This window comes from Borostomias antarcticus, assembly GCF_949987555.1.
Source record: "Borostomias antarcticus genome assembly, chromosome: 28".
Lineage (NCBI taxonomy): Eukaryota > Metazoa > Chordata > Actinopteri > Stomiiformes > Stomiidae > Borostomias > Borostomias antarcticus.
In genome coordinates this window covers 6,715,235-6,739,461 of record NC_140261.1, presented here as the reverse complement: position 1 = coordinate 6,739,461, position 24,227 = coordinate 6,715,235, and positions in this window count along the sequence as shown.

Here is a 24,227-nt window from a genome sequence, read left to right as displayed (position 1 = left end):
TAAAATAGATTTAATAAATAGAGATGCTTAGAAAAATATTTTTTCTAAGCAACTTATTGTTATACTCTCTTCAGTGGAGAACAACAAAACCAACACTCAAGGCTCAAGTTCATTTAATTGATTCTGATTCTGTCAACCTGTTAACTGTTATCTTTGAGGTAAATAAGCAGTTAGTGATAAAATACATATAAATACATTGATACAGTCCAAAAGTCTTACCAAACACGCACACAGAAAACTGTCTCCCCCTAAGAACTTGTAGAGATCTTAGGGTATTTGATACACCTGAGCAATGTCGCAATATCTCCAATTTCCTCTCTGATTGGCAGGTTGTAATTGCCACCATATCACTTTGACCAATCCCATCCATTCAGATTTCCATAAAAGTGTAGGGGGAAGGGCTTAGGAGCCTGTTTGGGGGGGGGGGGCAGTCTGTGGTTCTAATGGAAGCAGCTCTTGCTCCTCCGTGGTTTGTGGTAGAGGACGTCATAGTGCAGCAATGCATTTGCCAGCCACAGCGCCCCCCTCAGGTAGGAGGAGGCAGTGTGGAGCGGTGGAGCTGCAGCCACAGAGCCTGGGGGAAGTGAAGGAGCAGAGGGAGGCACCCGGGCCTGGTGGGACTGGGAGGCCTGCAGAGCCAGGGGCTCCAGTAGCACCAGCGCCCAGATCAGGATGCAGGTATGGCGGGCAGAGTGGGAGGTTCTCAGCCTGCGGGTCTGTAGTGGCCAACGGGCGACCAGGGTGGCCTCCAGCCCCAGTAGCAACAAAGAGGCCAGGTGATGAGCATCCAGAAGCAGCTGGCACAGCATGCACACAGCCATTCCCATCTGTGGGGGTCCAATGCTCTCACCACTACTCTATTTGTGCAGTGGAGATCGGCGGTGGTTTTGGTGTCCTTCTTGATTTTGGTGTGCTGGGACTACTGCCTCTTGTGGTGCCAACAGAGAACTGCAGGCCAACATTGTCCAGAGTGATGGAGGGAGGGAGTGATAACCGGACAACTGCTATACTATACTAACGCTGGCTTACAGCCACGCACAAAAACACATACACAAATGTAGGCTATATTGTTGAAAATATTTATTTCAGTACAACAAATGCAGTATGTAGTAATGTAACTGAATGTATGAGAAAAGCCTAGCACATTTAGATCAAGGTCCAGGTCAAATTACTTTAAAACCTGAGGTCATTCTTATGCTAGTACGTTGTGCTAGCAAGTGTGCTTCATGTTCTGCTGGAGTGTTACCCAGGATGGTGGGATGTTTTCCAGAGTTCGAGACCTCTGTGTGGAGAGCTGTCCTTCTGGTTCCTGGTTGAAGGAAGGTTCTCAAGGGTTCTAGACTTCTGTGTAAAGAGCTGATCTTCTGGATCCTGGTTGAAAGTAGGTTCTCCAGGGTTCTAGACTTCTGTGTGGAGAGCTGTTCTCCTGTCATCGTTCACATCCGTGCTACTCTCTGGTTGGGTCGTACATCAGCACCTCTAATCTCTCCAGCAGTAACATTGACCCTCTACTGACCTCACTGGACATGCTGAGGAGATCAATTAAAGCAGCGTTGACCTCTGAGAAACACGTCCACATTCCCCAGGTGTCCTGTTTCCTCTGTCAGACAGTGCAGACGTGTCCCAGCCTGTGAAAGGACTGGGAGACTCAGAAAACATTTGTTGAACAGCTCTGTACCAAAAGTTTGAGCCGACACCAGAGGCCGACACCTACATCACGAGCCGTATGCTGAATGAAGCCATAATAAAAAGACATCCACCCGCGGTACATAGCTGTTCACCAAATGTTTTACCACTAATGAATGCCACCCAGTGTCTGAGCCACCCAGTCCTTTCCAAGGTTATTATAGTTAACGAAAACTAACTAAAAAACGAAAACGAGGTTTGAAAAAACATTTTAGTTAACTGAAATAAAAATAAAAACTAAAACTAAAAAAACGATAACTAACTTAAACTGTATTGTGAGTTTACAAAACTAACTAAAATAAACTAAAATTATTGAGAAAATGTCCTTAGTTTTAGTCTTTTTCATTTCATACATAAGCCTAGTATTTTGGGTGGATATTAAATCTATCCTCCATGTTCTTTAGCTGTGTCCCTGCGCAGAAGTAACCTGACGTGCGCCAGATGGTTTGTTTTGCACAGAGTGAAACAACATGAGCTCACGAGATCAGGATGGTCTCACGAGGCTAGCGTGAAGAAAAAACTAAAACTAATACTGAAACTAATAAAAACTAAACTAAAACTAAGCATTATCAAAAAATAAAAAATAAACTAAACTAGCAAATCTGCTTTAAAAACTAATTAAAACTAAACTGAAATTCAACACAAAAAGTTAAAACGATATAAAAATAAAAACTAATGAAAAAAGCAAAACTATTATAACCCTGGTCAGTAGAGGGTCAATGTTACTGCTGGAGAGATTAGTGGTGCTGATGTACGACCCAACCAGAGTGTAGCACGGATGTGAACGATGCCAGAAGATCAGCTCTCCACACAGAAGTCTAGAACCCTGGAGAACCTACCTTCAAACAGGAACCAGAAGAAGAGCCCTTCACACAGAAGTCTAGAACCCTTGAGAACCTTCTTTCAACCAGGAACCAGAAGGACAGCTCTCCACACAGAAGTCTGGAGCTCTGGAAAACATTCCACCAACTCGGGTAACATTCCAGCAGAACATGAAGCACACTTGGTAGCGCAGTGTACTAGCAAAAGAATGACCTCAGGTTTTAAAGTAATTTGACTTGGACCTTGATCTAAATGTCCTATGTTAGAAATGTCTAGTGTCAAAGCTAACATGAGAATACAAATGTTTGTATGTGTGTGTGTGTGTGTGTGTGTGCACGTGTATGTTGTAGTTCTGTGTGTGTGTGTCTGTGGGGGGAGGGGGGGGTGCAGTTGTGTGTGTGTGTGTGTGTGTGTGTGTGTGTGTGTGTGTGTGTGTGTGTGTGTGTGCACTGTCCGCACAGGCAGGCGAACATCCGAAACTGGATCTGTCAAATCTGTCAAAACAGACAATAGTAAGATTTTCAGTGCATTATCCTCACTGACAGTGTAATTCAGCCCAGAACATTATATCAGATAGATAAATTGATAGATCGACAGACAGACAGACAGACAGACAGACAGACAGATAGACAGATAGATAGATAGATAGATAGATAGATAGATAGATAGATAGATAGATAGATAGATAGATAGATAGATAGATGGATAGACTTTACCAGCTTTTTCTCATCTGAAAGGGCAACACCCAGCTGAATAGTGAAGCTCGAGCTCACTGATGCAGGGTTCAGCTGGACGTTAATGTCCGTCAGATCTGAAATCACAAAATTAATATTGTTTAACCTGCAAAATGGAGAGCATCCAAAAACAAATGGCTGTCCAGGCTGTTTTGACCTCACCCCATTCCTGTCTACAAGTAGTTCGTCCAGAGCCTTTCAGAGCACGGGTGGAGGAGCAGGAGTGTCGTGTCTGTCTCTCTGTCCTCAGAGGCTTGTCCTCCTCCTTCAGCGCCAGGCCCATCGGTGGAGTTGAGGCAGCTGGGGCGACACTCTCCCTGAGGTGATGGAGGCTCAGCTTGGCCTCCAGCTGCAGCGCTAGGTCGTTGACCTCCTCCTCGATTGTTGGGGAGGCCATCAGAGGTGGAGTGGGTATACTGGCACCAATGGTGTGAGGCGTTGTGCTGGCAGGTCCACTGGCAGGAGGAGGGTTAGCCCCAGCCTGCTCCCTGACCAGAGGGTTAGCCCCAGCCTGCTCCCTGACCAGAGGGTTAGCCCCAGCCTGCTCCCTGACAAGAGGGCGGCTCAACACAAGCTTGGCCTCCATCTGAAGTGCCAAGTTGTTGACCTCCTCCTCGAGTGTTGGAGAGGCCATCACAGGTGGAGCGGCCTTAAGGGCACTCACAGGAGCACGGATGTAAGGGCAGGAGTGCCCTGTCTGTCTGTCCTTCCTCAGAGGCCTGCCCTCTGCCTCTATTGCCAGGCCAATTGTTGCAGTGGATGTAGGGGCAACACAAGGCCAAAAACCTGTCTTCCCACTCTCCCTGAGGCGAGGGGGGCTCAGCTTGGCCTCCAGCTGAAGTGCCAAGTCGTTGACCTCCTCCTCGAGTGTTGGAGAGGCCATCACAGGGGGAGCAGGCTTAAGGGCACTCACAGGAGCACGGATGTAGGAGCAGGAGTGCCCTGTCTCTCTGTCCTTCCTCAGAGGCCTGCCCTCTGCCTCCAGTGCCATGCCAGTAGGTGGAGTTGGCGCAGGGGCAACACAAGGCCAAAATCCCATCTTCCCACTCTCCCTTGGCCGAGGGGGGCTCAGCTTGGTCTCCAGCTGCAGCGCTAGGTCGTTGACCTCATCCTCAATTGTTGAGGAGATCATCTGAGGTGGAGTTTTCTGTTTTAATGAAAAGAAAGTCATTGAAGCTAATCCAATAATTTCTTTGCTCATTGCTCATGGTATGTAAGTAAATCCTGAGCTTGAGGTTCTCCATCTTAAGCTCATCTATAGAAATTGAGTATGGATATTGAGAAATGACAAGATCCTGAGAACCTTTATAGTGGCCTGACATTAAATAGTTGTCCAGGACTGTACAAAACCAGATAAAGTTGACTAACTATGCTTACATGGTATATGAAATGTAAACCTTTAGGGGGGTTACTTACCTTTTTGTAACCCGACATGGTCCCGTGTGGGCTGGACCAAGGCTCCATGTTGTGTTCTTGAGGGGAAAATTGGACAGTTAATTGAAATTAACTGGGGGCACAGTCTTTACAAGGGCTTTAAGTGTGGGTCAGGCAATTGGCAGTGAACCAGACAATTAACAGTGAACAGTCAACCAGACCACTACACTCACCCAGCATCTGCTTCCGCTGCTGTGGTGGAGTGGCAGCCAGAATGGAGGTCGTCCGAGACCTCCATTCTCTCGCACGCTCCCGAATGCCCAGCGGGTAGACAGCAGGACGCGCAGGAGCTGTAGGAGCCGAGGTTGGACGAGGGCCCATGGTCTGGGCGGAGACACACTGGATGGACGCGTGAGGGATGGCAGCCATGGAGGATCCAGAGGGCTGTGCAGGCAGTTTGATCTCCATGCTGGGCGTGGCACGCCTGACGGACATTCGCTGCCTGTATCTGTTGGTTGGATACACCCGTGGCTGTTTCTTGGGCCGGGCCAGGGCCACATACAGGGGCTTGGTGGCCAGGATGCGTCCGTTCATCCCTGCGATGGCCCGGGTGGCCTCCTCAGGGGAGGACAGACACACAAACCCAAAGCCCTTGCTGCGGCCGCGCTCCATCACGACTTTGGCACTGATGATGGTACCAAAGGGAGAGAACTCCTTCCTCAGTCGCATCTCATCAATCTCTTCCTTCAAGTTCTTTATGTAGAGACTGATGCCGGTACACTGTTGGGTTTGGTCGCCCAGCTCGGCCTCTCGTACTCTTCTGGATTTGAAAGGGCCAACAAACACCTTTTTTCCGTTGAGGAACATGCCATTGATCCTCTTGATGGCCCTCTCAGCGTCCTCCGGAGCCTCAAAGTGCACAAAGCCGTAGCCCTTGGAGCCGTTCTCGTCACTCTCCACTTTACAGGAGAGGATGGTGCCGAAGGCGGAGAAGGTGTCATACAGGGCCTGGCTGTCGATGGACTTCTCCAAACCCTTCAGGAAGACTTTCCCAATTCCGTTGTCCCTCAGGGTGCGGTCGCGTCGAGACCACGTGATCCGGAGCTGTCGGCCCATGACTGTTTCATAGCTCAAGGTGTCAAGAGCGCGCTTGGCGTCAGCTGGCTGCTGGAAGTTGACATATGCGTACCTTGAGGAGCGCCTGGTGATCCTGTCTCTACAGACCCGGATGGAATGGATCATCCCCATGGGGCTAAATAAATCACACAGCATGGCCTCTGTCACATCGGGGTGCAGATCCCCAACGTACAGGGAGGCCATGGAGAAGTTAGGAGCACTGGATTGCATTGCATACACCAACCACTTCAAAATGTCACTGACCACTGACAGAGAAAAATGGAACTATGAACTAGAATGTGGCTGTCATAGATTGTGTTCCAATATGATGTCATATCATTGTGACCCAATCTGTTACAGTATGACCAAACTTGAATTCTAGAATTGCCATGACTGACTCAAGTCAAGGAAGAAGTATTAACTATTTATATAGTTAGGTTAAATAAGTTTCTTATTATGACCTGTGCAAAAAAATTAATTAAAATAACAAAATTAATATGACTAAGGCAACTAAGCCTACAGAATATATGAAATGCACCAATCATAGTTAAACATTTAAAACCACATACAAAATAATCAATGTATTCCTTATATATACGATGCTGGCACTGTAACCGCACGGTTGGTCTTTGAATCGTGATCAAATCACTGTAATAAAAACTCGACCAAACTCATTTTGTCCTGATTCCCCTCCTTGAATAGAGTGTGTAATTCCTATTATATCCACTGGGTGGCAATGCTGTAAAATGGGCATGGGGAGTAGAGTGTCAAAATAACGCTCGTTTGGAATTCCCTTCAACATCATTTTCAGGGCTGTCGCATGTCAACAGCCTGTCACAAACTATGGCTAACCATAACCATTGTTAATGAGTGAATCCTATATTAACTGAAGCTAAGCTTTCGGATAGGGAAAGTGATGTGTCCTGATCTCAGACGGTGTGGCAGGCCGGTTGTTTTGGAGTTTTGGTTTTACACGCGCATGTTTCGTTTGCAGTGAGAGTGCAGTTATATTATTTTGCAGTGAGAGTGCAGTTATATTATTTTGCAGTGCAGTTTATATTATTTTGCAGTGAGAGTGCAGTGTTATAGTTTAAGCCTGGAGCGCCTGGGGATGGGGCAGCTATAGGGGGTTTGGGGAGCGTCCCGAGCCATGCTGATGTGTGCATTTGTAATGAAATGATTAATAAAGCCATGTCCTTTTTCTAACGCCTGTGTGGTGTGTGTGTGTTCTGACCCCTGACCCCACCGGTTAATAAAAGGTGGTGGCAGCGCAATTCTCTATTGAACCCAGTAACCAGCTCCTCCCTCTGTTGGGTGCTTCTGGTTCTTTTCAGTAGGCTACGCCAGATGCAGCATGCTACATCCAGATTGTGCCTGCTACATCTAGTGTACTATACAGTATACACTACATATTCCCGAAATTACCCAAACCAGGTCCAGCCTGGTTTATGTGTGTGGCTGGCTTGTTTCTGTTCAGGACTGGTAGGATTGATGCTAGTCATGCAACTGAAATAGCTGTGAATTGAAATGACATGAAATAATGTCTGATAGATGAAGATAGGTCTTGTCGCCTGGACACATCAGTTCCAATGCTTCCAATGCTAATCCAGCACAATAAGAGCGGGATAGTTAGCTCATGAGCTCACAACAACTAGCAGAAGCTTCCATAACATTAATGGTAGCGGTCAGTGGCTAAAGCAGTTACACTGATGATAACATAAAGTCATCCCCACTGGGTCTTGAACCCTGGTCTCCCAGATGGGAGTCCAATGCTCTGACCAGTGACACCAGAGGCGCTGTAGACACCAGAGGCACGCCGCTCTACAGTAGACACCAGAGGCGCTCTACAGTAGACACCAGAGGTGCTCTACAGTAGACACCAGAGGCGCTCTACAGTAGTAGGTAGATGTCTCCTTGACAACGCTCGCTTGAAGGGCTGACTGACAGACAGACAGCAGCGCGTAGCTCAAATGGCGCAGCTCCGCTTCGGCTCAAACTGTATTTTCAGATAACGTTAAGTAACGTAAGCAACACAAGGCCAATTTATTATATTCATTTTTTACTTTACTGCATGAGGCATTCAAACAGAGTTTACTGGTCCCTGGGAAGCGGGCAAAACTGTTAGCCTATTACAGGTAGTTTGCCTTGTTCCTTAGGGTTCCCCCGGTGTGAATCATGGCTAGCCGGCAATAACCTAGCCTACCTGACTGGTCTCATCATTCTCCTCTGTCTTCCTCTTCAATAACCTAGCCTACCTGACTGGTCTCATCATTCTCCTCTCTCTTCCTCTTCAATAACCTAGCCTACCTGACTGGTCTCATCATTCTCCTCTCTCTTCCTCTTCAATAACCTAGCCTACCTGACTGGTCTCATCATTCTCCTCTCTCTTCCTCTTCAATAACCTAGCCTACCTGACTGGTCTCATCATTCTCCTCTCTCTTCCTCTTCAAAAATCGTTGTATGCCCATCTGGAAAATGTTATTGATATATTAGGTTATAGGATCCGCTAGTTGTCATCAGGGAATTATAAAACCAAAGGCTTTACCAACGTGCTTGAGATGGGCAGGAGCTGTCGGCACGTCTAACTGTAGCTATAACGGCACTTAGATTACTAACATAAATGTATTTTAGACAGTAGGCTAGGCATTTTGAGTTGTAGGCCTAGGTGCCAGCACCAGTGTTTGGCCCAATTCAAACACTGGTTAACACTATGGTAATATTTGAGCATCAATAGCCACAATATCCTACCTATCTTTCAATATCCTACCTATCTTTCAATAGCCTACCTATCATGCCACTCACTGAAGAAAAAATCCCTTCACGCGCCGAGTCTTCCGATCACCTCAGAAAGGAGCAGCATCGAGCGGCACAGAGCGCGCGGCCTATAGGCTCTTTATTGAAAATAAATAGTCCTAATGTGGGCGCAACAGTGGTTTTGAAAGCGCATTTAGGTAGTTAGTGTTTTACATGTATAAAAATACAAACATCTAACATATAATAGAACAAATGTTCAAGAGAGTGGGGTATCTAGAACAAACAATAAACTGTTGGGAACACATCCCAGAAACTTTTTTATTTTAATTATTACAGCACTTAAAGGTATAATATGTTGTATGTGGATTATTTCCCCATCTAGTGTCTAAAGATAAGAACTGCAACAACACAACGTATTGGTTGCCAAAATGCCAGAGAATGCTGTTTCAGTCATTCTGTGATAATATCTTCACTCCGAGAGGAACATAACGTTACACTAATCAGTAATCACAATCAAGTATTTCAGAGTGCCATGTAATAAGTTACGTTAGATGCTGTAGTGTGGAGATAACGTTAGGTCTGGCTATGCAGATTCCAAGAAAGATAACGATAGCTAGTTAGCTAACTTACTGGTCTAGTAGAAAAGTAGCCATGTCACCATGCGACTTTATCCCATGAAACTCCATAAACTCCGTTCAACGAGCAAAGGCTGGTTCGATATTTCACATGTGTGTATGGTGCATGTGTCCCAAGATGGCAGAGAAATGGACATTTAAAAAGAACTGGATACAATTGGATACAAAGTGCTCATAACGTTTTGTGTGTTGGCTGTAAGCCGACACACCAAGAAGAGGGAATCCTATTTGTCGCTCCCTTCCTCTTTCCGTCGTGTTATTGACCTGCAGTTCCATTGTTGCTACCACAAGAGGCAGTGGTCCCAGAACATCAAAACAAAAAGACTCAGAAAGAATTCCCAGGTCAGTGGTGGCTGAGTGGATAGTGCACTGTTTATATTATACCTCCATGTGCGCTGCCTATCACCGGAAGGTTGTGAGTTCAATCCTTGGTGTGGACATACCAAGGTACCATGATGTATTTTGTCACTGGATGTTGTAGAAGTTATGTAACAAGCGTGGGTCATGTTTGTTAATTATAGACCCTTTTACAGCCTAGTCAGCACAAGTAGCCTATGCGCGCGCATTCTTGAAACAGTAGCAGAGGAAGACAGATGAAATCACCATTATTAAGCGTACGGACTGGACTGAGGAAATCATCAGAAATGCCTGCATTTGCGGTGCCCATTTTATATCAGGTAAATTATTTTGACTACCTGGTTTCACTGGAATGTCTGGTTGAAATGTAGCCCTTCTCAGTCCCATTGTCGCATGCTGCTCACTCATGCCAGACAACAGTCCTTTGCTGGTCCATTCACTTTTCCGTCAAAATAAATCGGTGTCGGCCTAGTTAGGAGAGGCGCTCATATTTACAAGTGTCAGACAAACATGAAACTTCACTTACCTAAGCAAAAGGGTCTATTTTAACAAATGCTGGGTTGAAGCTTCAAAGCACTGCCACCACCACAGAAGAAGACTACCTCGGAAAAATAATTTCACTCGGACAGAACGCGTCTAAATAAGTTATTTACTGGTAGCGCCGAGGCTTCAAAACCCAGCATTTGTTAAAATAGAGCGTGGGTCATATTTGTTCATTATAGACCCAGCTATGTATGCGGGCATTCTTGAAACAGAAGCAGGTGGAGACAGACGAGTTCAGAGCGAGCTGTATTTTAGTGCAAAGACTAGTATTTTATATACCATCAATATGTCTGGCTGTTGCGTCTACGAGTGTAGGCTACAAATCAGCGCTCTAGTGACAAACTTTATTCGTTTCAAGAGGAAACCGGCCTTTTCAGAAATGGAGTCGCCTGTGGCTAAGCATAGCCTACGGACTGGACTGAGGACATAATCAGAAATGCCCGCGTTTGCGGTGCCCATTTTATATCAGGTAAGTTATTTTCTCGTCCCTATAGCGCCCTAAAATACAGCTTGTCGGTGGACACGCAACCGTATGCATTTCAGATTGATCATGTTGGCAATGTGTGTGAATTTGCTGCTATGTGAGAGATAAGGACCTGTTGTCGCATGTCGTTGACAAGCTTCCCCTTATGGTGTCAGAACGATGGCTTATGAATGCAATGTTATTATGTTAAATACAGTAGCCCAGAGGTTAGCACTGGCAGGGCTATTTCAGTTTGATAAAAGGCGTTGTGGTGTTTGAGCACGAGTTGTCGTAGACCTGGTCCAGGGCGATATCCTACAGATAACGCCCTGTTACTCTCAATGCAATTTACCTATGAATGCGCTTCCTCGGCCCGCTCGTCCGAGTCTACAGACAAAACCGTTTCGTTACTCACCAAAGTAAAAACATCGTTGGAAAGATTAAAGTCTTTTCTCTGAGGTCACTACAGTTTGTAGTCCCCCACCTTTCAAATAAAAGGCAATTTGTACACTTAAATGTCTAATATCCACAGCGCATCGACTGTCTTCTTCTACTGGCGATTCGGCGCTCTCCGCTTTGTTTAGCCTACTCACCGCTGCCGCCCATGTTGGGGATGATGCATTACATTTCATTACATTATTTACATGTTTTATTTACATGTTTTAAAGTTTAAAATTTGCCATAGTTAATAACTCAGCGTAAATGTTCTCTCGCTAATCAGATTCCTCAACGCGAGTCTCTCAACACCATTTAAGATGTAATGCATCATCCCCAACATGGGCGGCATCCCCAACATAAAGTCATCCCCACCGGGAACCCCGGTCTCCTGGGTGGGAGTCCAATGCTCTCACCACTACTCTACTTGTGCAGTGGAGATCGGCAGGTGGGTTTTGGTGTCCTTCCTCCAGTCCCTAGTGTGGGATGGGGTTAGAATATGGGTTGGGGTTGGGACAGGATCTGATCTATAAGGCAAGGGGTAAAGGTTGGAGTGAAAGGATGAACATGTGGAGGTTTGGGGTATAGTCCCATAAAGTCATCCCCACCGGGTCTTCAACCCCAGTCTCCAGGGTGGGAGTCCAATGCTCTCACCACTACTCTATTTGTGCAGTGGAGATCGGCGGTGGTTTTGGTGTCCTTCTTGATTTTGGTGTGCTGGGACTACTGCCTCTTGTGGTGCCAACAGAGAACTGCAGGCCAACATTGTCCAGAGTGACGGAGGGAGGGAGGGAGTGATAACCGGACAACTGCTATACTATATTTGCGCTGGCTTACAGCCACGCACAAAAACACATAGACAAATGTAGGCTATATTGTTGAAAATATTTATTTCAGTACAACAAATGCAGTATGTAGTAATGTAACGGAATGTATGAGAAAAGCCTAGCACATGTAGATCAAGGTCCAGGTCAAATTACTTAAAAACCTGAGGTTATTCTTTTGCTAGTACGTTGTGCTAGCAAGTGTGCTTCATGTTCTGCTGGAGTGTTACCCAGGATGGTGGGATGTTTTCCAGAGTTTGAGACCTATGTGTGGAGAGCTGTCCTTCTGGTTCCTGGTTGAAGGAAGGTTCTCAAGGGTTCTAGAATTCTGTGTAAAGAGCTGATCTTCTGGATCCTGGTTGAAAGTAGGTTCTCCAGGGTTCTAGACTTCTGTGTGGAGAGCTGTTCTCCTGTCATCGTTCACATCCGTGCTACTCTCTGGTTGGGTCGTACATCAGCACCTCTAATCTCTCCAGCAGCAACATTGACCCTCTACTGACCTCACTGGACATGCTGAGGAGATCAATTAACTGTTATCTTTGAGGTAAATAAGCAGTTATTGATAAAATACATATACATTGGTACAGTCCAAAAGTCTTACCAAACACGCACACAGAAAACTGTCTCCCCCTAAGAACTTGTAGACATCTTAGGGTATTTGATACACCTGAGCAATGTCGCAATATCTCCAATTTCCTCTCTGATTGGCAGGTTGTAATTGCCATCATATCACTTTGACCAGGTGATGAGCCTCCAGAAGCAGCTGGCACAGCATGGACACAGCCATTCCCATCTCTGGGACCAGGCCCACCTCCTCCACCAGGCCCACCTCCGTCCCCAGGCCTACCTTGTTCACCAGGCCCACCTCCATCCCCAGACCCGCCTCCTCCACCAGGCCCACCTCCGTCCCCAGGCCCACCTCCTCCACCAGGCCCACCTCCGTCCCCAGGCCCACCTCCTCCACCAGGCCCACCTCCGTCCCCAGGCCTACCTTGTTCACCAGGCCCACCTCCATCCCCAGACCCACCTCCTCCACCAGGCCCACCTCCGTCCCCAGGCCCACCTCCGTCCCCAGGCCCACCTCCTCCACCAGGCCCACCTCCGTCCCCAGGCCTACCTTGTTCACCAGGCCCACCTTCATCCCCAGACCCACCTCCTCCACCAGGCCCACCTCCGTCCCCAGGCCCACCTCCGTCCACAGGCCTACCTGCACCCCCAGGCCCACCTCCGTCCCCAGGCCCACCTCCGTCCCCAGGCCCACCTCCGTCCCCAGGCCCACCTCCGTCCCCAGGCCCACCTCCGTCCACAGGCCTACCTGCACCCCCAGGCCCAGTGCCCAGTGCAGCAGCAGCAGAGTGTCTGTGAGAGCCAGCTGTCCCAGCAGGACGGTGGAGGGTTTGGTGGAGACGCGAGGGGAGCGGAGCAGCAGGAGAGCCTGCAGGCTGAACAGACACCCCACCAGCAGGGGGAGCGCTGCTCCCAGGGGGTGCAGCAGTACCGTCACCATCTTCAGTAGCAGGAAGCGCCGCAGGGCTCCACGCGGGGCCCCGCCCAAGCTCCGACCCCAGCCTGATTCCCAGAATGCCGCGGCGCTCTGGAGCTGCCTGTAGAGAGAAGGAACAAGATGGCAGGTCTACTTAACACATGAACACATGGAGGACAATGCCAACTAGGAGAGTGGGACTCGAAGACCGTAGACAGTATGTACAGTAGTGAGACTGATTCACCAACTGGGGGCGGTCGGTGGCCCAGTGGTTAGAGCTTCAGACCAGAAAGGTTGCTGGTTCAAGACCAAGTCGGGCCAGTTGACAGGGTGGGATCTTAACTGGTTCCTCGAGGGATACCTACTATTGTGCCCTAAGGCGCTTAATCCCAATGCCAGCTGAATAACATTCAGGGGCGCCGGTCATACTGGTTGACCTTGGGCTCAAACGACCAATTTCCCTTTGGGGTAATAAAACAGCATCTCAACAGAAGTGTTGAACCTCTTGTACTCTCCATGACTTCCTCACTAACTCTTAATCACATCCGCTGAATCTAAATCTAGTAGTTGGCTAGGCTACACACAGTAGACATGTTGTCCCTCACCAATGACACTTCGCCCCTTAGAAATGTTTGTTCATCTACAGTATGCTAGAGTAGCTTGCTGGGACCGTCACTCATCATCCCTGGCTAGTGGCTAGCTAGCATTAGCTAACAGAATTGTGCCAAGCAGCTGAGCCAGGTATCAAACAAACAACATGCATCTGGGATACTTGCTTAGCATAAGCAATTTTCCAGATAGCAGGCCGATCTGGGCCATATATGGGCCGGAAATAAGCCATAAGTGCCGCACCTGGCCTGTATAAGGCCAAGATTGGCTTGCTATCTGGGTTGGCAATGTGTTTGGACAACTGGTGAATTGATATGTTGTGTAGCAAACAAGCTGTACAAATATCATTCATGACTCCGCTCCAGCCACTGCGCAGTGAAAGTCACACAGAAAGTACACAATAGATAAGACCAAACAATAGAATAGGGTTAGGGAAGACGTAGCAGACAGGAGGCAATGTTTGAGGTGGAAGCGAAGTACGGCAAATAAAGTTTAACGACCAGAAGGGTACAGTTGGTAGTTCGCCCAGAATTATGTGAATGGGCCGCTTATTCACCAAGATTAGCATGAACTCACACCTGGTTTATTCACTGTTATAATGAACTCACACCTGGTTTATTCACTAGTATAAAGGAAACTGTCTCTGAATGGGGACAATTGAGATGGTTCTGTTTGTGTGAGACTTACCTTGTTGTTTTAGTCAGAGAGCTGAGACTTACCTTGTTGTTTTAGTCAGAGAGCTGAGGCTTGGGATCATCCTGTATCTCTGCTGGTCTCTCTCTGTACAGTGCGTGCCTGTGAGGGCCTCCCACGTCTGGCTTGGTCTCGCTGGGTCTGGTTCATATAAAGCTCAGTGAGCTTGTGGAAGTTTCAGTTGTTTCTGTCTGCTTCCTGACCTCTGGTCATTTCAGCCAATCACTGCTTGGTGGTGTCATCTTCTCTGGGCTGGAGGAGAACCAGTGTGTGACTCACAACTACAGTAGGAAGCGTGTGTGTGTGTGTGAGTGCGTGCGTAGGTGTGTGTGTGTGTGTGTTATGAGGGGGATGATTGGGAAAATCCTAAGCCCTAGGCTGTCCCTGTCTGATGATGTCATGATGATTGTGTCATTGCTGAAATGATACAGAGACGCAGGTGAGGTCTGACATACCATGGTTTAGGCTAGTTATTGTTGCAGTGCAGTTCAGCATTCAGTATCCCATAATACTGTAGGCTACTTTATAGATTTGAGAAGCTAAATCTGTAATGTTTTGTGTTGATAATTTGTTTCTAAGGAGACTGAACCAGGTCCACCTGCTCAAACAGATGACAGCAAGTGCAGTAGCAACAGCAGTGACAGTACCAGTGACCATGATGAGACCAGTCCAGTTCAGTGTAGCAATGAAGGCATGGACATTAGTACTAAAAACACCTCCCTGGTGCAACCTTTATGTCAGTTTCCCATGAGGAATGGGAGAAGATTCAATACTCAGCTATAGGCTACAAAGCATATGATTGGATTGAATACTCAGTAAAAAAAAAAGTTTTGCATGCAGACACTTTTGAGGGGTGTCAACATCCCAGGGGGGACAGGCTTGGACAGAGTCCCAGGGGGGACAGGCTTGGACAGAACCCCAGGGGGGACAGGCTTGGACAGAGTCCCAGGGGGGACAGGCTTGGACAGAGTCCCAGGGGGGACAGGCTTGGACAGAGTCCCAGGGGGGACAGGCTTGGACAGAGTCCCAGGGGGGACAGGCTTGGACAGAGAATCTTTATGGATGAGGTGTTCCTGCTGGAAGAATACGCAGAGCCAACTGAGAGAGCACAGCAAGAGCAAGCGGCACATCAGTGCCGTCGTGGCACCAAAATGGACTATTGCACAATTCATTCAACTTTTTTTTCAAGGGGGGACACCCCTCTTTCACCACCGTCCCCACCCTGCCATACCTTGCCTTTTGCTGAAATGACGCCACTGCCCAGCTGTCAACACTTGGCTTAATTTAAGATGTTACCAGTCAACATAATATTAGACCTCTAACTTTCAAGCTCTTTAGTTGAATCATCATCAATAGAGAGGCATCCATGAGCATCACCTCCTATGCGGCATATCTGGACGAGACTGTGACATAATTTGCATGTCATCGTACGCATTGCAAGGCTTCCGAATGAGTCGGACTACACTTACTGCACCGCACACCAATTACCATACTCCTACTGTAATCAATTACAATAAAATAATATATATTTACTGCAACTTGCCAGGAATTTCCTGTAATTTCACAGGATAGAATATTGTAAATATTACAGCAAAAGGTTATATTTACGACAACTCAGTTGCCAGGAATTTCCTTTAATTTCACAAGATAGAATATTGCAAATATTACAATTAAATGTTGTAACTTGGGTAAATGTCCTCTTTCAGCCTTCTGCAAAGAAAAACAAAACAGTGGCATTTTGCTTTTTTATTAAAATTATGGACTGGATACACAAATAGCCAGTACATAGAGAGTGGAGCCAGGCCCAGACGGAGGGCCCGCCTGCGAGCGCCTGGTGGCCGGGCTTACCACGGAGCCCGGCCGGGCCCAGCCCGAATAAGCAACGTGGAAGCACCATCTCCTCCTCCATCATCCCGTGGACCCACCACCCGCGGGAGGAATTGTCGGGGTCGGGTGCGCTGCCAACTAGGTGGTGGTGAAGGCGGGGGGCACCGACGGACCGGACCCGGGTGGCAAAGGCTGGCTCTGGGGACATGGAACGTGACCTCGCTGGGGGGGAAGGAGCCGGAGCTTGTGAGGTAGGTGGAGCGATACCAATTACACCTGGTGGGGCTAACCTCCACGCACAGCACCGGCGCCGGAACCAAACTCCTGGATAGGGGTTGGACCCTGTTCTTCTCCGGAGTTGCTCACGGTATGAGGCGTAAGGCAGGTGTGGCTATACTAGCTAGCCCCCAGCTGAGCGCCTCTGTGCTGGAGTTCACCCCAGTGGACGAGAGGGTCGCCTCCCTGCGCCTTAGGACTGTGGGGGGGGGGGACTCTGACTGTGGTTTGTGCTTATGCACCGAACAGCAGTTCAGAGTACTCGGCCTTCCTGCAGACCCTGAGTGGAGTCCTATTGGGGGCTCCTGCAGGGGACTCCAGTGTCCTACTGGGGGACTTCAATGCACACGCAGGCAATGATGGAGAAACTTGGAGGGGCGTGATTGGGAGGCATGGCCACCACGATCTGAACCCGAGTGGTGTTTTGTTGTTGGACTTCTGTGCTAGTCCCGGTTTGTCCATAACAAACACCATGTTCGAACACAAGGATGCCCACAAGTACACCTGGCATCAGAACACCTTAGGCCGAAGGTCGATGATCGATTTCGTTATCGTATCATCTGATCTGAGGCCATGTGTTTTGGACACTCGGGTAAAGAGAGGGGCAGAGCTGTCCACTGATCACCATCTGGTGGTGAGCTGGTTTCGATGGCAGGGGAAGCTTCTGGACAGACCTGGAAAACCCAAGCGTGTAGTGAGGGTGAACTGGGAATGTCTGGAGGAAGGGCCTGTCCGGAGAGATTTCAATTGCCACCTCCGGCGGAGCTTCTCTGGCATCCCTGTGGAGGTTGGGGACATCGAGCATGAGTGGTCGGTGTTCAAAGCCTCCATTGCTGAAGCTGCGGCTGGGAGCTGTGGCCTGAAGGCCATAGGTACCTCAAGGGGCAGTAACCCTCGGACACCGTGGTGGACAGGGGTGGTCAGGGAAGCCGTCCGACTGAAGAAGGAGGCCTTCCGGGATATGTTAGCCCGGGAGACCCCAGAAGCAGTTGTAGGGTATCGACTTGCCCGGAGGGCTGCGGCTTCGGCCGTGACCAAGGCAAAGCAGCGGGTGTGGGAGGAGTTCGGAGAAACCATGGAGAAGGACTTTCGGTCGGCACCAAAGTGTTTCTGGAAGACCATCAGACACCTCAGGAAGGGAAAGCGGGAGACCATCCAAGCTGTATACAGCAAGGAGGGGACACTGCTGACCTCAACTGAGGAGGTTGTTGAGCGTTGGAAGGAGCACTTTGAGGAACTCCTGAACCCGACTAATCCACCCTCTACGATCGAGGCAGAGCCGGAAGATGATGGGGGGTCGTCAATTTCCTTGGAGGAGGTCACTGAGGTAGTCAAACAACTCCACATTGGCAGAGCCCCAGGGACTGATGAGATCCGTCCAGAAATGCTGAAGGCACTGGGTGTAGAGGGGCTGTCTTGGTTGACACGCCTCTTTAACATTGCGTGGAAGTCTGGGTCAGTGCCAAAGGAGTGGCAGACTGGGGTGGTGGTCCCAATATTCAAAAAAGGGGACCAGCGGGTGTGTGCGAATTATAGAGGCATCACATTACTCAGCCTCCCAGGGAAAGTTTACTCCAAGGTGCTGGAAAGGAGGGTCCGGCCGATAGTCAAACCTCAGATCGAAGAGGAACAATGCGGATTTTGTCCTGGTCGTGGAACCACCGACCAGCTCTTCACTCTCGCAAGGATCTTGGAGGGGGCTTGGGAGTTTGCCCAACCTGTCTACATGTGTTTTGTGGACTTGGAGAAGGCTTACGACCGGGTCCCTCGAGAGGTCTTGTGGAGGGTTATGCGGGAGTATGGGGTGAGGGGGTCCCTACTTAGGGCCATCCAATCCCTGTACACTCAGAGCGAGAGCTGTGTCCGGGTCCTCGGCAATAAGTCTTCCTTTCCGGTGGGGTTTGGCCTCAATTGGGCTGCGCTTTGTCACCAATCCTCTTTGTGATTTTAATGGACAAGATATCGAGGCGCAGCCGTGGGGAGGTGGGTTTGCAGTTCGGTGAGCTGGGGATCACGTCGCTGCTTTTTGCAGATGATGTGGTCCTGATGGCATCATCTGCCTGCAACCTCCAGCACTCTCTGGATAGGTTCGCAACTGAGTGTGAAGCGGCTGGGATGAGAATCAGCACTTCTAAATCTGAGGCCATGGTTCTCAGCAGGAAACTGGTGGCCTGTCCGCTCCGAGTAGGAAATGAGTCCTTACCCCAAGTGAAGGAGTTCAAGTATCTGGGGGTCTTGTTCACGAGTGAGGGAACCATGGAGAGGGAGTTTGGCCGGAGAATCGGAGCAGCTGGTGCGGTTCTGCAGTCGCTTTACCGCACTGTTGTGACGAAAAGAGAGCTGAGCCAAAAGGCAAAGCTCTCGATCTACCGGTCTATCTTCGTCCCCACCCTCACCTATGGTCATGAAGGATGGGTCATGACCGAAAAAACGAGATCACGGATACAAGCGGCCGAAATGAGTTTTCTCCGGAGGGTGGCTGGCGTCTCCCTGAGAGATCGGGTGAGAAGTTCAGTCATCCGGGAGAGACTCGGAGTAGAGCCGCTGCTCCTTTGCGTCGAAAGGAGCCAGTTGAGGTGGTTCGGGCATCTAGTGAGGATGCCTCCTGGGCGCCTCCCTAGGGAGGTGTTCCAGGCGTGTCCGGCTGGGAGGAGGCCGCGGGGTAGACCCAGGACTAGGTGGCGGGACTACATCTCCGCACTGGCCTGTGAACGGCTAAAGATTCCCCAGGCAGAGCTGATTGATGCTGCTAGGGAAAGGGATGTCTGGGGCCCCCTGCTGGAGCTGCTGCCTCCACGACCCGACCCCGGATAAGCGGATGAAGATGGATGGACACTACATTACATTACAGTCATTTAGCAGACGCTTTTATCCAAAGCGACTAACAATAATTGCATTTAACGTAGGAAGAGCCAATGTACTACTACTTGCCAGAACTCACAAGTGCATCTTCTCTCTAAAACAAGTGACTAAGACTATAATCTAGTGCTGAAGGCAAAGTGCAAGAATAGCAATCTAAAGTACAGTGCAATATAATACAATAAAATACAATAAGTGCTTAGGAGGGAGGATTGTTGTAGTACTTCTTGAAGAGATTAGTTTTGAGCCTGCAACGAAAGATGGGCAGCGACTTTGCTGTCCTGACATCAGTGGGCAGTTCATTCCACCACTGTGGGGCCAGGACAGAGAAGAGCCGTGACCGTGTCGATCGACCGCAGGAGCCTCGGAGTGACGGGGCAACCAGTCGCCCTGAGGTAGCAGAGCGTAGCGGTCGGGACGGGGTATAGGGTTTGACCATGGCCTGGAGGTAGGAGGGGGCTGTTCCTTTCATTGCCCTGTAGGTTAGCGTCAGAGTTTTATATATATATTTGAGTTGCATGTCTGGCTATCATTACAGTTTGTTGGAAAGTAGTTTTGACAGTGATCACCTCGTGGGTTAGGGCTAGGGTTAGGGTTAGTATTCGCCTCTGCAGCCTGCATTATTTTTGTGCGAGGCGAAGCTCGCACCATAGAGAGCAAATGTCTATTTGATGTCCCTTCCTTCCTCCCTGGGTCCCCGGGGTTGTTGACCTGCAGTTCTATGTTGCTACCATGAGAGGCAGTGGTTCCAAAACATCAAAACACCTATGACACCTCAGGTTTCCCAGATATTCAGTGGCTTGGTGGTTAGGGAGTTAGCCTCTCAAACTGAGCAGTATTTTGTCACTGGATGTTATAGAAGCTATGTCAAAATGCGGTTACCTGGTGGTTTTATGTCAGTTATTGAATTTATGTGCAGTAATTGAACAATACTCCTGTTTTGAAATTACAGTACCTACAGTATAGGTGTCTCAGTAATTACCCATTATATATAGACCCTTTTACTGTTGGTAAACAATTAAGTCTGTGCGCGCACACACAAAAGAATGAAGTACGGATGCCACCAGGTCCATCAATCAAATGCATCGATTCTATTGACCGGTGTCATTACAGCATGTGGCGGCTGGTGAAAAAAATAGTAGGTGGGGCTGAAAGTTTGGAAACCAAACCCGCCCCCCCCCCCCCAGAAGATTTTTTGTGTGATTTTCACATGTAAATCAAGCATTCTGGTGCATTTTGAGAAAATAATAAAGGCAAAATGCAACATTTCCCTGTATACATTTCCCTATTTACAAAGACACATGGGGTGGGAGAACTGAATTTTAACGTGATTTAATTGGAAAAAGCAAATTTGCAACTGTTATGTTGAATGTTATTGAACAAGCTTTTTGACTAGAATGACTATGAACAGGGCTGAAAATTAACACCCGCCACCCGCCAATGGCGGGTAAAATTTCCATTTGGCGACTAAATTTCGGAGGCTATCCGCCACGCTGGCGGGTAAATGTTTGTACCAATAGAGCAGTGTTGGGCAGTAACGCGTTACTAGTAACGCGCTACAGTAATAATATTACTTTTTCCAGTAACGAGGGGTGTAGCGAGTTACTAATCACATTTCAGTAATAATATTACAGTTACTTGCCCCCAGAAAGCTCGCTACTGCATTACTTTTGTCATAGGCCTGCTCTGTTTATTTATTTTCGTTTTACAAAGGGTGAAATAAAGTTTTGATTTCAAATTGAAGAACGTTCCGCTCATATCACGCCCCGTCACATTATAGGCAAGCAGCGAGCGAGCGGAGCTATTTGAACATGACGACGAGTTTCCATGGCTGGAAATACGCACACTATTTCGATTTCCTGGAACTGAAAGACAACAAGAATGTTGTCAAGTGTAAACTGTGTGTAAGTTCTACTAAGAGTCTTTCTTGTGCCAGAAACACCACCTCAAATCTCCTGAAACATTTGCTACGCCAACACAGCAACATGAAGTTGGTGGAAAGAGAACCGGACCGTGATGAGCACGCTGGGAAAGGTAGTCAATATGGAAAGTAATATATTACATAAGTAACTAGTTACTTTTGACTGAGAGTAATAAGTAAAGTAACGATATTACTTTTAAAAAGGGTAATGAGTAATAAGTAATATATTACATTTTTTGAGTAACGAGCCCAACACTGCAATAGAGTCATGTAATAAATTATGCGTGCGATGTCGCCACATCCATGCATTCTGTTTGTTGTGTGTTGCACTTAAATAGCTCCCCCGCTGCACCAAATAAAGTTTTCAGTCACATGACTTGTGGAGCCTCGCGCACTAGGAGAGACTGGTGACGCGAGGCTACTCACGCACAGAAAATCATTCCAATTTACCTCAGAGGACGCGCGCTTCTACAGTCAACACCTACAGTAGATGTGTACATCCTGTCTCTGGGCTTCCATAGCATACCAAGCCACTGTTTCTCAGAAGGGATGTCTTTGATCGCTTGTCATGTAGCTTATCAGCTCTGAAGACGGTTCTGGTTCCTCCTTGACTGACTTCACTGCTCATCCAGCTCAGGTTTAACTTTACATGATGACAGGCTGTGAATATGTTACAGTATATGTATTTTGTTCATAAACACATAAAGATCATGAGGTTAAGGCTTGGCTCATTTATATCTCATATTTGTCCACGGTTAGGTAGTTATGGATAATTCTACACCGTGGAAGTGAATGGAAATGAATAATTTAATTTCTATGAATTGCAATGTATTGCTAGGCATCGAATTAAACTACTTTATTTGAAATTTTACTTTGGCCTCTTCCTTAAGCATGTGTTCAACATAATACTATTATCTGGATGAAAAGTATTGAAACAGATGTATAATGTGACAAAAAAGGCAATTTATTAATTTGGCCGGTAAAAAATATACTTGGCCGGTGGATTTTTGCATCTACCAGTCCCCTTGGCAGGTGAGCCAAAAAGTAAATTTTCAGCCCTGATTATGAATAACAAACCAGTCAGACTGCACGTAACTCAAATACTCTTTTTTTTTTTTTTAAACAAGCCTGAGAACTAATTAAACGGATGTCACTTGGAAAACTGTTCCATGCATACTTGCCAACCTTGAGACCTCAGAAATAGGGAGCATTTCAAAACCAAATTCCCGGGAGGGGGGTTGTTCAATCATTTTATTTCATGAGGGATTGAACTGAAATTGAATGGGCAATATCTGTATAAATTAGTATATACAGTATCAGTATCATATTAGTCATATCAGTATCAAATATATCAGTATCAGATCATATCAGTATATATATTAGCCTAGTATATATCAGTATCATATATATTAGCCTAGTATATATCAGTATTATACATTCATTTCAAATAAGAGTTATAAGAGTTTACTTTTTATCCGGCGGCACCATGGAGTCTAGGTGCCTCTGCCCTCTGTGGCCATCTACTAATGCTTATTGTAGTAAGTACAATGCCTTGCTGCCTGTAGCACCATCCTTGATGGCCTTGCTGTGTCGCTAGACCTGGTCCAGGGCGATATCCTACAGATAACGCCCTGTTACTGTCAATGCAATTTACCTATGAATGCGCTTCCTCGGCCCGCTCGTCCGAGTCTACAGACAAAACCGTTTCGTTACCAAAGTAAAAACATCGTTGGAAAGATGAAAGCCTTTTCTCCGAGGTCCCTACAGTTTGTAGTCCCCCACCTTTCAAATAAAAGGCAAATTTGTACACTTAAATGTCTAATATCCACAACGCATCGACTGTCTTCTTCTACCGGTGATTCGGCGCTCTCTGCTTTGTTTAGCCTACTCACTGCTGCCGCCCATGTTGGGGATGATGCATTACATCTTAAATGGTGTTGAGAGACATGCGTGGAGGAATCTGATTAGCGGGAGAACATATCCCTTTCCTTTACATTTCTTTCTCTCAGTGGGAAATGTAAACTCTACTTTCCACTGAGGCTGGAATTTACATGAGTATTTTTATTTGTTTGAAGAGCTCATTCTCTCTTCTGTCAGTCGAGAGACGGTAGACGCTCGATCCTCAGGGAGGAAGTCCTGTAACGCACGCGCCGACTACACAGCTACCATGGAAAACAAACAACGGTGTAGCTGTATCATGGATGTATTAATAGAACTGGATACAGCCACTCCATTCACTGACCGCTATCAACAATGAAGCCCTATTGAACCGCGCCATCTTGGCAAATTTGTAGTCATTTGACCATTTCCGGTGACTTTTGTACTTGCGCAGTTGTGCTTTTCTGGCCTTCCGGTGACTTTTGTACTTGCGCAGTTGTGCTTTTCTGTCCTACGCGCGTCCACGTCCACGGTCAACGTTGGCGTTGACCGCTTCTAGCTATCGAATGGCCGACTGGTGTAAGATGGATAGCCTAACGTTAGAGAGATAAATGTAGTCTATGGTTATGTTAATAAAGCTAACAATGATGTTGTAACATGCATGCAGCACTGCCGATCTGAACGATTGATTCATTATTACCATGGATCGGTATTGGGATTGATCAAGGGCGAATGTGAAATAGCAGCCACGAACTCAGCGGGTTATCCGAGATGCGGTAGCCGCGGCCAAAGCTCCTGCTGGCGGGGAGTGAAGCTCTTCAACTCGCTTGTCACTGGCTCCCTGGAGGAATTTAGCCTGGCTGCAATAACGTTATCGCGAACGGAATGAATACCATCTACAAGCAAACAAAACATCTTCAGCTATAATTAGCCTGTTA